Consider the following 15,341-nt stretch of genomic DNA (forward strand, 5'->3'; position numbering starts at 1 on the left):
TATCCGATTTTAAACATTCGTTACATTTTAGACACATCGTGTGCGGTCAATTCAGTATTACTTTGTAGCTTTTCAGACAGTTCAGGAAGTTGCTGACGTGTAAGGGTAAACAACAACTACTGAACAAGTTAAGCATAGACTCGACATACACTGCGACGAAATGTCGGATTTGTATTTAAAAAGAAAAAAGTAATTTACCGCAGTGGAAAAGCGTGCAAATAGTGCAAACCAACTAATTTGTGCGTGCGATCTTTTTTTGCGACTTTCACGATCTTTTGAATTTCATGCTATATATTGGAATAGATTTGTGGAATTTGAATATCGGTAAACTTCAGATGTCTAAAGGTGAAAGTTTGGTCAAAACATTTCCTGGTCCCGAACTAATTGTTATATCTATTTTTTTCCTAAACATGTTCAAACTCAAAAGTGTTATTAACGATTATGAAATCAAATCTGGAGCTCAAATTTTTATCGTTAATTGGAATTTAAGATAATGTGTTTTTCTTCTTAGAAAACTGTTTTACATGCAATTATTTTACTTTAAACTTAATCGTGTATATTTACCTAATAACAAGTCAGCTTTTAAGCTTGCAACTTTGTTGAAAAATTAACAGATGAAATTATTACTATTAATTGTATCAATTAAGTAGAGTGTCTCCGTTTTAGGACAAACCTCAGGAGAAAAAAAGCCATGTATCAGATTTTTAAGACATATTAATAAATATGTAGAAAAATTAAAAGTTTAATTAGAAGGCATTAATGAAGCATTATCTATCATTGTCTATTGATTTTTCTACTAAGTAATTTATATGATAATCTATTTAGATACATATATATATATATATATATATATATATATATATATATATATATATATATATATATATATATATATATATATATATATGTAGAACTCGGAACCGCGATGGTACTCCTAACTGCGATGGTCACGCTGAAGTGCGATGATCTACGCTGAAGTGCGATGGTTATCACGCTGAAGTGCAATGGTGACATTGTGACGTTAATTTGTTGATAGCTACGCTGAAGTGCAATGGTGGGTACGCTGACATGCGATGGTCTGTCTGTGACACTGAGTATACACTGAGTATACAAACAAAATAGAGCCAAAGTTGTTTGAATAAAACAACATCATTAAAGCATTAAACTATTTAAGTGGGGGGGGGGGGGGGGGTATGTTATTTGTCTGAGTCAGATTGTTTTGTTAGTTTGTCAACGCTTTCATTTAAAAAAAAATATATTAAGAAATAACAATATAAGGTACTGTGAAAATCTTGGATTCAAAATATATTTTTTGTCAGTCGTTCCCTCAGATTTGACAACCGTAGTTTGTTAGCCTCGTATTTGGTAAATCTTTTAACTTCTGTTTAGGTCAAATCAAAAATGTTGATGCTTTTAATCTAATTTCAAATATGACAATTTTCCGATTATCACGCATTAGTATGGGTTCAGAAATTATTGTGTTCAACTTAGTGGAGGATCGTAAATTGGGAAGTACACGTAGGAACCAGTCATGTTAATTTCGGTCTAACATGTTGTAGACAATTGTCACAGTAGCCATTAGACATCAGAAAATAAGACTACAGCGACGGTGTTATCACAAATCAGGATAAAACATCATTATATCAACTTGGTATAACAAAACATTGCTAATACTAGCAATTTTCGTTTTATTAAGTTGTCCACATTAAATCATGTGACGCTTACTTAAAGATAAATCAAAATATAAACATAAATATAATTATTTTTTAACAGTGCAAAAAATTTGGGGTATAAATCCGAACACTGAAGCGCCCATTGGCTGATCAAGTTGATCTTTCATGCGCTTTGCTTCCCATGCATTGCCTCCACATGTAATGCAAAAAACGTTCCGGGACTTTAAATATTCGTGACTTCCTTTTTCACTCTTTCCTCAGTTAACATGTAACCTCCAGTTGCATTACTATCTTCCTGCCTTCGAATCCATGTTGTATTTGAAAACGTCACAATATTCAAACGTCATGCTTAACCATCGCACCTCAGCGTACGGACCATCGTACTTTTGCGTGGACCATCGCACTTCAGCGTGAGCATCGCACTTCAGCGTGAGCATCGCACTTCAGCGTCCCCATAGCACCTCCGAGTCCTACATATATATATATTGTATTTATTTTTGTGAAGCCCAGGTGATCGTGTGGTCTAGCGGGACGGCTACAGTGCAGGCGATTCGGTGTCAAGATATCTCAGTAGCATGGGTACGAATCCCGACGAGGGAAGAACACAGATCTAACATTATTGGGTTGATGTTTAGACGAGTTGTATATACATAATGTACACAGCCATGTATCACCATCATTGCTGGTGATCCGATGGATAAATCTGTTGTAGAGTTGTCACTGACTCAGACGTACTGATAAATATAATTATTTTCTGTGACTGTATCGTGCATTAATTTGTAGGATCCTTTACTATAGATAATTGAGCGGATCTGTAACAATAACATCTCCATACCTTATCTAGCATGTACCGTAGTACGACGCTAGATTAAAACTGACGAGGAAAGGTAACACACGACCACCTAAAGCTTTATAATGTGAAGCCCAGGCGGTCGTGTGGTCTAGCGGGACGGCTACAGTGCAGGCGACTTGGTGTCATGATATCTTAGTAGCATGGGTTCGAATCCCGGCGAGGGAAGAGCAAAAAATTTGCGAAAGCAAATTTACAGATCTAACATTGTTGGGTTGATGTTTAGACGAGTTGTATATATATATATTTATGTCACACAGGGTAAAATGTTTTTAAGGCCACATCAATTTGATTCCTTGTTCGACGGACCCGCCCGCACTATTTTTTTCAATCATAATTTTTTTGTGTTTTTAATATTCCCGCTTCCCGCATCCGGAAATGTAATCATGCCCATTTCCCGCACCGTTTTTTTAGTAAATATTATAAAAAGATATCAACATTTGTTTTTAAAATCACAGTCTAACCATTAACCTGTATATAACGATTTTAAACATCAAAGCACCGCACCACACTGTGTAAATATCTGAGAGAATATTTGTTTCAGCAGGAAACCTATTTATTCAGAGTGGGAGTGCTCCAATTTAAATTTATAACAGCGTAAAATACCTGTAACGAACAAAAGATTGGTTTCTTTCCCCCTAACTTTTATTCCCGATAAAAAAATGTTCGTTGTTAGAATAAAGTACAAAGAACTTCTGAAGGATTTGCCTAACCTTCAACTGCAATTATATTGTATGCTGGCGAAACAAAACTATCCATAGCCGCTGCATGTTGATGCATCTGTCCTGATTGATTCAGGGGTCCTAACGTTAGCAGTTATCGTTTGTTGATGTTGTTCATTGGTATTTTTCCGTTTGGATATATAAATTAGATCGTTGGTTTTCCTCTTCGAATTGTGTACGATAATAATTTTGGGGTCCTTTATAGCTTGCTGTTTGGTCTGTATCAAAGCCCTGTGTAAAAGGCCGGACTTTGACCTGTGTTTGTTATTATCATGTTGAGAACAACCTTCCATGAGACAAGGAGTCATTTTACTGACATAGAAAAGAAACCTAGAAATACCAAGGATTTGTATAGTTCTTCTATACAAAACCTTTGAAAACTTATAATTTTGTACTCAAAAAGAGGAGAGTTACATCATATTTTAAACAACTTTTTTTAAAAGAGGGGTCCACTTACATGACTTATTTTGAATAATATTAAACTGTTAAAGTAAATGTGTTGATTTAACATGGTTAAAGTCCAGAAATATTACAAAATTCTTGGACATGTTTTGACCATTTAATACCAGATAGATATATAGTTTTTTGAGAAAATATGAGCCCTTTTGTACAAACAAATATATTATAACTTATATTGATCCCTCATAAAACATGTAAAAGGGATATTTATAACATTAAGGGGTTGCCCCCAAACTGATTATGACTTGGATTGAGAATTAATGTCTCATTGTCAGTCACACATAAATAGACCAGATTTAATTATTTCTTGGTGAACATGATGAACAGGGGAAAAAATACTTCAAAAATTAAAGAAATGTCAAAGTTCAAGTGATCAATCAAGTTTTAATATTGTCAAAACCTACTATTTTATGTTTACAAAAAAAATTATAATCGCTCGCCTTTACTTTTCAAGCTTCGCCTCAAAAATTTGCAAATTGAATATTTTTTTATTAACATTTATAAATCGCTCCCTCGCCCCAAATTTTGGAGTCCAAAAATCCGTAGAACAAGAAATTAAATTGGTGTGGCCTAAGTGACCAAAATAGTTGTTATGTTACATGTTGTACAGTAATATAATGGAATATGTATGGACTGCCATAAGGTATCTTTTACAGTGTAACATAAAGAATCATACAGTGTGATTAGAAGTTGATACTTGTAGATATGAGGTATGTATATAATAATAGAAGTTTAATGTTTTTCGATTAAGAATGTATGCATATACATGATATACATGTATGAAGATATTTAGTTGTTTTTTTCCTTTTTACAGACTCACTTGCAACAGTTTTAGAAATAAGCTAGTCATTGAAGACTGACTAAAATTGTCAGTTCATTACCAGAAATTCATTTAAAAAAAATTTAAACACATTAATTTGTTTTGTTTTTTTGCTCGGATATACAATATAATTTGTATACAGTAAAAAGTATAATTGTTAATAAATCATTCATAAAAGTTATTATTGTTGGCATTTGTTTTTTGTATAGACCAATCAAAGTAGGTTCTAAATACTTACCGTTTTGAAGACTTTATCTTTTTATAAGCCACTGGTCTAAATAACACAAGCTAAGCTAGTCGGTAAGATAAATTCGTTAAATAGAGTGCTAGTGACGTGATACGATATATATGGGGTTAGTAAATTCCATATGGGGATTTGAGCTTCGCTGTCACCAAATTAGCATGGCAGGATAGTTTATCAAACTCATAGGTTGATTGAATTTTCCTATTATTAAATATGTCATTTACAAATAAAATTTAACTGTTTATCCAGTTTTTAAGAATGAGACATTTACCGTTTAACTTGATGTTTCTATTGCCCCATATATGTGAGTGTCTAATCTGTTGATATGATATTTGTTCTGATTCTTTTTTTAATCTATCCATCATGATATGATTATTCTTAAGTAAAATTGTATCACGAATGGTAAATTTTCTTTGATCTTCTAGTGAGTTAATTCGGTTATTTTTAGAGGAGTGTGTTAACTGAATGATTTAGTTATTTCACTCTACAATCCCGCCGTTGAGGATTCGCGTTTGAATAGCAAAGAATGGGAGGAGCTTAAACCAGTACATTAACTTCCATCTCAAATAAATGTCAATGCACAGTCAAGTTCTGCCTCCTTGAGATGGTAATTAGGGAGTAACAATTTAACTTCAAGGGGGCTATAGTTTAATGTCTGAGACGGAAATTTGTTTTACGCGCAAAGCGCGATCAATCTTATTGAGTTCTTCAACGCTAACACTCAAATTATTTTTTTCAATATTTAAAACTATACGATAGGGGGAAATCTGGATTCAGATTTTTTTTTGGTCATCTACTGGACCAGAGTATTTTTTCTCTCTTATCAAATTCGGGATTATAATATCTTTTTAGAAAAAAAAACATACCCCTCCTTTTTTATAGTTAAAATGTCATTCCCTCAATGAAAGATTTAAACAAAATGAAATAAATGAAATAGAAATGACTATACATTTTCCTACAGTTAATTTGCTTGAATGCATGTTTTATCATGTCGAAATTGATAATTGTCTAAACAAATATATGGCAGTGATGTTTAGTAATGGTCTTAATTTCATAAAGGTCTATTTCCGTGTATTGAAAATGCTTCAAATCTTTTGTCTCTGGACCTTGCATGCATTCAACATGCAACCTTTGCAATCAAGTAAACGATATTTCCCCAGTTTTTGGGAATGAAAGAACATGTTGATTTACCTTTATAATTGGTATTAAGGATATGTTTCCTTTTTATTACAACGTCCTTAAAAACTACACGTCTTTCTTTCGGATTTGAGGGCAAATAAACATAGAATAAAATTTTGCATTACCCCGCCACCCCCAATCCCTCCTTATTTTCTCTCCCAACCACATCCACTTTTTCAAGAATTTTTGGGAAGAAAAAATATTCAATAACACATAAATGACTATCGAGTATGAATCCCACGGCAACAATTCTTTTAATTTTAAACGTACCTTTATCGGACAAACAAATCAAACTGACATCTGCTGCATGTATTAATTTTCTGGAAATCAGATATACAGTAGACCAAACATTACATAAAGTAAACGCAAGTTAACGCCGCGTGCACATGTTTCATTAGTTAACTTCAATTTTCGCATTTACTAGTAACGCGCATTTACTCTTTGTCCGTTTAGTTAGGAGTTTTACGTGAACTTAAAAGTAAACGGGCGTTTACTACAGATTTCACAACTGTATTATTACGTGCACTTAAAAGTAAACGCGCGTTTACTTTTATTACGTTAACGTGGTCCAAACGGAAATTTCTAATGTCTACCCGAGATAACGCACATTTACTCTGTGTCCGTTTAGTCAGTAGTTTTACGTGCACTTAAAAGTGAACTGGCGTTTACTACAGATAAAAGAGGACATGCTGGCACTATAAATTGATGCGAACAACAATTTTGTAGCCATTGTTTTCAAATATTATAGTCATTTGTATTATACAGTTCCTTCTGACCTAAAATATAACTGATTCACTATGCAGCTAAATAGATTTGCATGCTATAGTGCAAATTTGGTCATTTTTAGTTGATCAGGACAAATAATTTTGTTATACGAGTCAGTCTAAGGTATGAAAACTACTGGTATTTGTTTACGATTCAATATTTTGAATACAAAGAGGACATGCTGGCACTTTAAATTGATGCGAATCAATTTTTTTAGTCAGTGTTTTCCAATATTGCTGTCATTTGTATTATACAATCCATCCTGATATCAAAATATTACTGATTTACTATGCGGCTATAAAATTTACATAAAAAAAGAGCAAATATGGTCAGTTTTGGTTGATGCGGACAAATAAATGTCTTATTCGAGTCAGTCTAAGGTATAAAAACTACTGATATTTGTTGACGATTCAATATTTTGAATAAAAGCAGGACATGCTGGCACTATAAATTGATGTGAATCAAATTTTGTAGTCATTGTTTTCCAATATTGTTGTCATTTGTATTATACAATCCATCCTGATATCAAAATATTACTGATTTACTATGCGGCTATCAGATTTACATAAAAAAGACCAAATATGGTCAATTTTGGTTGATGCGGACAAATAATTTTGTTATACGAGTCAGTTTGAGGCATGAAACTATTGATATTTGTTGACAAACAAAATTTTGTAGTCATTGTTTTCCAATATTACTATCATTTGTATTATACTGAGTTAGACAGTCTGAGATATGAAAACTGCTTGATTTTGGGGTTGATTTAGTCATTTGAATTAAAGAAGGACATGCTTGAACTGTTTATTTGTGCAGAAAAGGAAATTTACTGTGATTAATTTTCAATTAATTAAAGAGGTGTAATAACATTATTAATTAACTGTAATCGTTTATATGTCAATCGAAAATTAACAGTTGGTCTTTTAATTTTGATGTACTTTACAATATATATTTAAGGTCAGTGTATCCAGAATACGATGACAATTTGCGTTAACGCGCGTTTACTACAAACAGTAAACTTGCGTTTGCTTTTGACGAAATTAGAAGACGCGCCTTTTTTAACGCGGAAGTAAACGCGAAAGTAAGCGCCTGTTTACTGTTTACAAAATTAGAAGACTCGCCGATTTTTCTTTAACGCGGAGATAAACGCGAAAGTAAACGCCCGTTTACTTTTTATGTCTACTGAAATTTTGGAGTTAACGCGGCGTTTACTTGAAGTGCACGCGAGTAAACGCCGCGGTAACTTTTTCCGCCCGTCTACATGTAATGCTTGGTCTGCACCCAACTGTAGTACGCTTTTCGTGAATTAAATAAGTTAATTCGTAAAAGGCGTGCTATACATATAACTTGTGGAATCATTTCTTCTAGTTTATTAATCAAATTAATATTGTTGAAGTTCATTTTAAATATAAGCAATTTTTGTCCAAATTTATCAAAATAAAATGTAGGTAACACTTTTCAATTGTGTGATAGGTCTTTGTTATCAATGATTTTTTTTCACCCAATTAATGTTAATCGCTTCTAGATATTTATCTATGTCTATAATTATAAACCCGCTAGTATTGTATTTTTTTTATTTACTTATTATACTTCTTTTTCTTGTTTATTGTTCCATCTACAACTATACATTATTATTTTAAAGTTTGCCTGGTATTCTTGATCAATTTCGGTTACTGATGCAACATAAGTGATATTCGATCAAGTTAATGATTTAAAAAGAGTTATCTTACCTAACGTAGTTAAATTTCTTTTATTTCAATCTTTAATTATTTTTTTTCAGATTTTTCGAATTGTAATTTTCATTATGTCCAAAGTATATTCCCAGAACTTTTATTGGTTCTTTTGTCCACTAAATGTTTTCAATTTTATCTTTGCAGGACTTTTAATTGCCAAACCATGTCCCCTCTGTTTTTTATCGATTAAATTTTAGGCCTGAAAGTGATCAACAATTTTCGATTATATTTAAAGTTAATAAAATAAAAAAAAAAAAAAAAAAACAATTGGTGTCATCTGCAAGCTGGCTTGATTTTAAAGTATGGGTTTTGTTGTCTTGTTTAATTTGAGAACCTTTAATTTTTCTATTTTTTCTTAGTCTACTTGCTAAAATTTCAACAGCGATAACGAAAATTATAGAACTCGCGGGACATCCCTTGACGGATCCCGCGCTCAATGCTGAGGGATCGTAAAATGCAGCCATCGTTTAATATGCAATCCTTTATATCTGGATATAAAGAATTTATCCACATCAATAGAGATTTCTGAAAGCCAAATTCCAATTATAAGGAGTCAAATGCCTTTGTGAAATCTAAAAAAAAAAGTTTGCTCCATCTACATTGAATTGTTCTGAATAATCAATATATCTTGGATTTGTCTTATAATAAATCCAATATACCTGTTTTATACATACCTGTTTTGATCACTGTAAATAATTTTATGCAATATTGGTTTTTGTCTATGTGCAAGAGAATATGCTATTATTTTGATATCTACATTTGATTTAGTAGTTAGTCTATAATTATCTAAATTTAATGGGCCGTTTTTCTTGTAAATAAGGCTAATCAATCCTAGTTTCTGTACATTTTGTTTTATCATAGCAATGCTTAAAGACATCTACAGCAAAGTTTTGCAAGTTGGACCAGAACGATCTATAAAATTGAAAAGGGGAGACCATCATTACCCGTTGTTTTATTAAATTTCATTTTAAATACACATTTTGTACATTCCTCTTATGTCAGGTTTCCGTCGATTTCATTGCTCTCATGTGTAGTTAGTTTGTATTTTCAATATCATTTTCAATTTCTCTTAATTCAGTCTTAGTTGTATTATATCAATTTACATAATAATAACTCCCCTTTTCTTATATTTTGCCTTGATCTTCAGTTATTTCCCCTTTACTTTCCATAATAGCAGTAATGTTTTCCTTGTTTGTGTTGATTTTTCTAATCCAAAGAAATATTTTGTATTTTTTTCGCCCTCTTTTGTCCATTTAAATCGTTATCTTATTTGTGGCCCTTTTATTTTATCTGAATAAAGAGTTTGTAGCGTCTCATCGGTTTTTCTTTATTGAATCTATTATGTTGGCAAAATATTGTTTTTTTCATCAAGGTTATATCATCATGAATTTCATTCAAAATGTTTAGTCCTTGTTCTAATTTTAATTTCATTTCGTTGATGTTAAGTTTTTAATTTACAATGTTCTATAGTTTATGTCTTGCTTCTATTTTAAACAGATCCCACACAATTGCTAAGGTTTTGTATTTCTGAATTTTTTATATTTATCTATTAAAGTTTTTTTTTTGTATGATTCGTCGTTATAATTCTGTTGTTTAATTTGAAATATTAATCTCATTTGTTTTCTTGGCAATGAAAATTTTTAAGTGAACTCGCTAAATGATCTGTATAATGAATGATAGCAGGTCTGATATCAGTGTTTAGTACTCTTGATCTCACATCTTGACTTAAAAAAAAATACTCAATTCTACTAGCTACGTCATAGTTTCTTCTCAATCTACATTACGTTTTTTTTTTATTTATAGCTCTAGATTTCTATGACTTTTAGTTTTTTATCAAAGTTTTCAGCCCTTTTGTCTTTATTTTATTTTTTGTTGATCTTTTCTATTACCTTTTCTATCCTTTATATAAGGCGTTTCATTCATATAGCCCCCTATAATAATTTATAATATACGAAGACTTTATTTTTCAATGACACTTAAAGCTTTTTAAAAGAATATATTTCTATCTTTCCATGTGTTTGGGACATAAAGGTTTACAAAAGTAAAAATATTTCAATTCAATTTCTTTGTTGATTAAAACAATTCTTCCGGTTTTGATCTACATACTTATCTATGATATCAGGCTAAAATATTTTGGTGATGTAAATCAAAACGACTCGTGATTTTGTACTTCCAAAACTATGATATCATTCTCCCGTAAATTCTTTATCTACTGAATTGTCTGAAAAGTATGTTTCATGTAAACATATAATGTTGCATTTCTTTTGTTTCATCAATTGTTTTAGTCGAACTCTTTTTTCATATTTTCTTAAACCCTGACAAATTAAAAAAAACATATAATGCAATAGTTTTTTTAAGGTATTTGATACATATATGACAAATAGAAAAAAAAATATATATACAGTATATATATGGAAGAAGCGAATCGATAAAAACTTTTTTTATATGAAGTAGCGATATTGTCTTATATCAACGAGTTGCACTGTGGGATATATTCAGACGAATGTTAACATTTGTATGAAGAAAGGAAGATTTCTCGGTATAACGTAATGACTTTTCTTTTTATAACAAGGTGACATCTAACACGACAAACGTCTGCTGTATAATTTCCATGAATTGTGTAATATAATAACAAGCAAGTTGTATTAATACGAGAAACTTGAATTGTTGATTAATTGACACATTTACGCACTATTTATCAATTGTTTATGTACACATTCAATAAATATCATGTAGCAAAATTAGTGGAATTTAATTTCGATGAATTCGATTGTTTTCTAAGCCAAAATCACCCATAATTCAATGATACTGCTATATTTTATTATATCATGTCGATATTTTTATGATATAATAGCGATGTGATTTTAATATGAAAAATGTATGAATGCAATATTTTTCAAATATAACTGCTATAGTTTTCTCATATCAATTGAATACGATAACACGTCACAATGTATGTCAAGAAAACCGCAAATATAATTCACAATCATAATTCATGACCGGTTTAATGTTATAGGCCAAAAATCACTACAATTTCGTACCTGTAACAAAATTAACGCTTACATGAATTAACTATGTCTAAATTTGATTGACCATCGATTGCTGACAGTGTTAACAACGTGCTAAGTCCATTATTTCCGATCATATGCTTATACCGACTAATTCTATTTGCAGTGATGATTCAATGGTGAATTTTTAATTTCGCTACTGTAGATAGTCTTCCGACGTATTTGATTCTATTTTAGGCCAGTTATAGCCTTGTTAATATCGAAATAGACAAAACAAAACTTTCCTACAAACAATCCGATTAAATACGGTTCCCAATTACATCTAATAATGAATATTCAAATGGAAAAATTAATATTCCAGACAAAGAAAAATGTACAAAACCTGTTGTTCCGAACTTTGAAGATATATGTACCATTTGTCATCCAAATAAAAAAAAAACTTAAAGCAAGTAATGAAAATCTAATTGAGTAGCCTCAGACTATAAATTAAACATCTTCAGATACCACGAACGAAAAATGTTGTCAAACAGAAGATGCATTTATGATTAACACAGACAAAACTATCGAGAAGGAAAACAGTTCTTGTTGGATATCAAAGACTTTTTCCCGTAGGCAATTCGATATCTTTGTGAACATAATCAGCTCGCCGCTTGGACGCTTTTTACATCGCGATGACCATGAGGGCATTCCGATGTAGTTGTGCCACTTCGATTTGACTTTCGTTTTTGACTGGTAACCGATCGTATAAATATGCGGACATTATCGAGTGCAAAATAACAATCCTTATCGCTTGCTATAAATTCATTTCTTCAATGAATACTAATAAAAATCATATTTTTAGAACACAGATTAATAATATAAAAATGTTTTGACGTTAGAAATATAAATACATGTATATAAGTAAAAAATCATTACTATCTATGCACAAGTACAGAAATTTTTTGTTTACGCATGCGGAAGAATATCTCAAGAACATTTTGCGTGAAAAAATGAATGATTACTAAAATCCAATCGATTAGAAAATTCGAATTATTATAGAAGAGTGTCCGCCAAGCACTTGCATGCACTGCACTATTATTAGAATAGTAGAATGGAATGATATACAAATGGATGAAAATTATATGTACATGTAACTGTTATATACAAATATGAATATAAATATAGATTCTTACATTGATACCAGTGGATTATCGGATTTATCTAATCGAGATAGTTAAATTGTCATTTTTTAAGTCCGAGCATCGGCGATGAAATGTTTTTTAAATTTTTGTATTAAACTAAAATCCACTTCGAGTGCCTTCCACATTCCAAGTAGTTGTCAATTTAATTAACACATGCTAGCATATTTTGATTCATCCAGTGAGCTGATAAAGGTTATGATCGTTTAGTTCGTCCAATAATCTTCTGATATCACTAAGAACCACATAAAACAAATTACCATAGAATTAGAGAACTTAATATATAACAACAAACCAGAGTATACTGGTTTGTATCACTACAATATACTAGTTATTGCGGTGAGGTTGAATTCCCTGTCATTTATTCATCATTCATGCACGACATTGTCTCAGAAAAAAATATTTCTCGGTATATTAACCTTACCTTTTGTTTTAGAGATGTGATTTTTTTAGACAAGTGCTTGTGACCATCCACAAGAACTTGCAGTCATCCGATGTTCAGTACTTCAGTACTTTGATTTTCAGATGCTTTGCCCACAATTCTTCCTTTAACAACACATCATATCAGTTATTTCTTGATGTTATTACCTGGTTCACTTCTGAAAATGGATGTGCAATGCGAAACAATGAAGTAGTCAGACGGTTTTGGAGGACCTGAAAGCAGTCATTTAATGGGACATTTTATAGATATAAGAATAAGGGGTATCAGTTCCAATTACACAACTTTCCATCAAAGTAACAATTTTTTAAAAGTAAACCATTATAGATCAAAGTACAGCCTAAACACGGAGCCTTGGCTCACACCGAACAACACGCTATATAGGGAATGACAAATTATTAGTGTTAAACCATTCAAACAGGAAAACCAACAGTCTAATCTGTATAAAAACGAGATTCAAAAGTACAGGTCAGATTTTGTGGAATCAAACTGAAAGAGGACAGTATAATACAGCTTTGGCAAAAGTTAGTTTTATTGTTCCCAATAAAGAAAGTCTTCCATGCGTGTGTAGGGAGAATATCGGATATGTATGGTTTCGATACGTTCATCAAGAAATATAATAGATGTTACATATGTGAACAATAATTTTTATACTTGGCTATTTAATTACGATGATGTTTATACAACCCTTATTTGATTGGTTCTGCTTCCAACACCAATAAAGAAACTGGAAAGATGCTACCAAAACAATTTGAATTTAAGCAATGACCTTAACACTGCTTATTAACATACAATACTACTTATATTGACATAACAAAAATACTGCTCTCATACATTTAAAGTATCGCATATTAGAATTTACAGCACTTGTTTATTTATCTATATAAGAAATTCAAATTTTACACGGACATCAGCTTTTGCTTTTAACTAACTTCTTAATGTATATTTAGAAGTCTTAATTATTTTATATTTTAAATTTTTTTGTAATATTGTTTCTTCAATAGATTGATATACACATATTTTTGATTACAGATTTTAGAGACAAAATGACAATCATATGACTTTTGTGTATCACGAATGACACTTTTATCCTTGTATCTGTGAGTTGTTAGTATACATTCATGTACACACATTCATTTAATTTCATAATGACCGACTTTAATAGGTTTCCATTTATTTATATATTTAGAATCATTGACTGGTAAAATATATTGACCTTCATATGTATAACAATTGATTTGCACGAGGATAGACTTTTATGAATAAACATACCTTACAAAGAAATGTATATATCTGTGTTGGATATAATATAGATATTTTTTAAATGGATAAGTATTGAGTTTATATTTAATGATTTTTTTAAATACTTTTCAGAAATGGAGACGTTAATAAAAAAAGTTGCTGAAACAAAGGGAGAATATTATCAAATACTTTCGAATGCATATGATAAATGTACCGACAGTATTAACTGTTTGGTTTGCTAGGCTTGACTTTACTTTTACAGATATTTATTAAGACGAGGAGTTACGGAAATGAAGAAATATTATATGATATGGTATAAAATGATTTTAACTTTAATTACAATCCTTGTTTTGATAGATTGTTTTTTTTTTAACTTTTGTAGAAGGCGGTCGTAGAATTTTTAGTAAACCCATTTACAACCAAGAGCCGATCACTACTTACAATTTAAAGTTTATTGTTTGTATATATGGTTCTGTACATGATTTGTCTACATTCAGTGTGTGTTTAATATGTTTTCTAGGATTTTCAAGTTTCTTGTGCTTCAGTGAATTAGCTAATATAAAAGAAATTTACACCATTTTTTCACGATACATTTGTTGAAATGGCTATTGATCAGAGTAAAAGAGACAGTCATTTAAATTTAGCTGGTTTATAATCTGACTCAGAGTAATTAATGTTTCGTTATTTGTCCATGTTAAAATCACAAGGTGTTGATAAGCTATATCTAAGCAAAACAATACATCCTATCGTACACTAGAGCTCGTGAGATATTACTTTAACCACAGCTGGAAGATATTGGTTTGGATAAATCTAAATTTTGCATAGATTTAGAGGCGTATGTGCTACCTCAGAAGCTGAAAACGTAGATGGTCATCAGATTATGCTAAAGGTTATATTAAGGACAAGCTACATCGTCGTTCGGTTGTATATTTGAATCTTAGCATCTAGTTCTTAACTACTTCATTTTATTTGTTTCAATGTTACTGCGAGAAACTAATCCTATTTCTGTGGGGTCATGTTTATAACCTATTG

The 15,341-nt window shown here is 31.1% G+C and overlaps 1 protein-coding gene across 2 annotated transcripts in view; it reads right to left on the bottom strand.

Annotated features, from left to right (window-relative positions):
• LOC139527996 (uncharacterized) overlaps window positions 1-15,341 on the bottom strand; it is a 289,349-nt gene that overhangs the window by 100,684 nt on the left and 173,324 nt on the right. The gene's annotated exons all lie outside the window — the stretch shown is intronic.

The sequence above is a fragment of the Mytilus edulis genome, chromosome 6, assembly GCF_963676685.1.
Source record: "Mytilus edulis chromosome 6, xbMytEdul2.2, whole genome shotgun sequence".
Classification (NCBI taxonomy): Eukaryota; Metazoa; Mollusca; class Bivalvia; order Mytilida; family Mytilidae; genus Mytilus; species Mytilus edulis.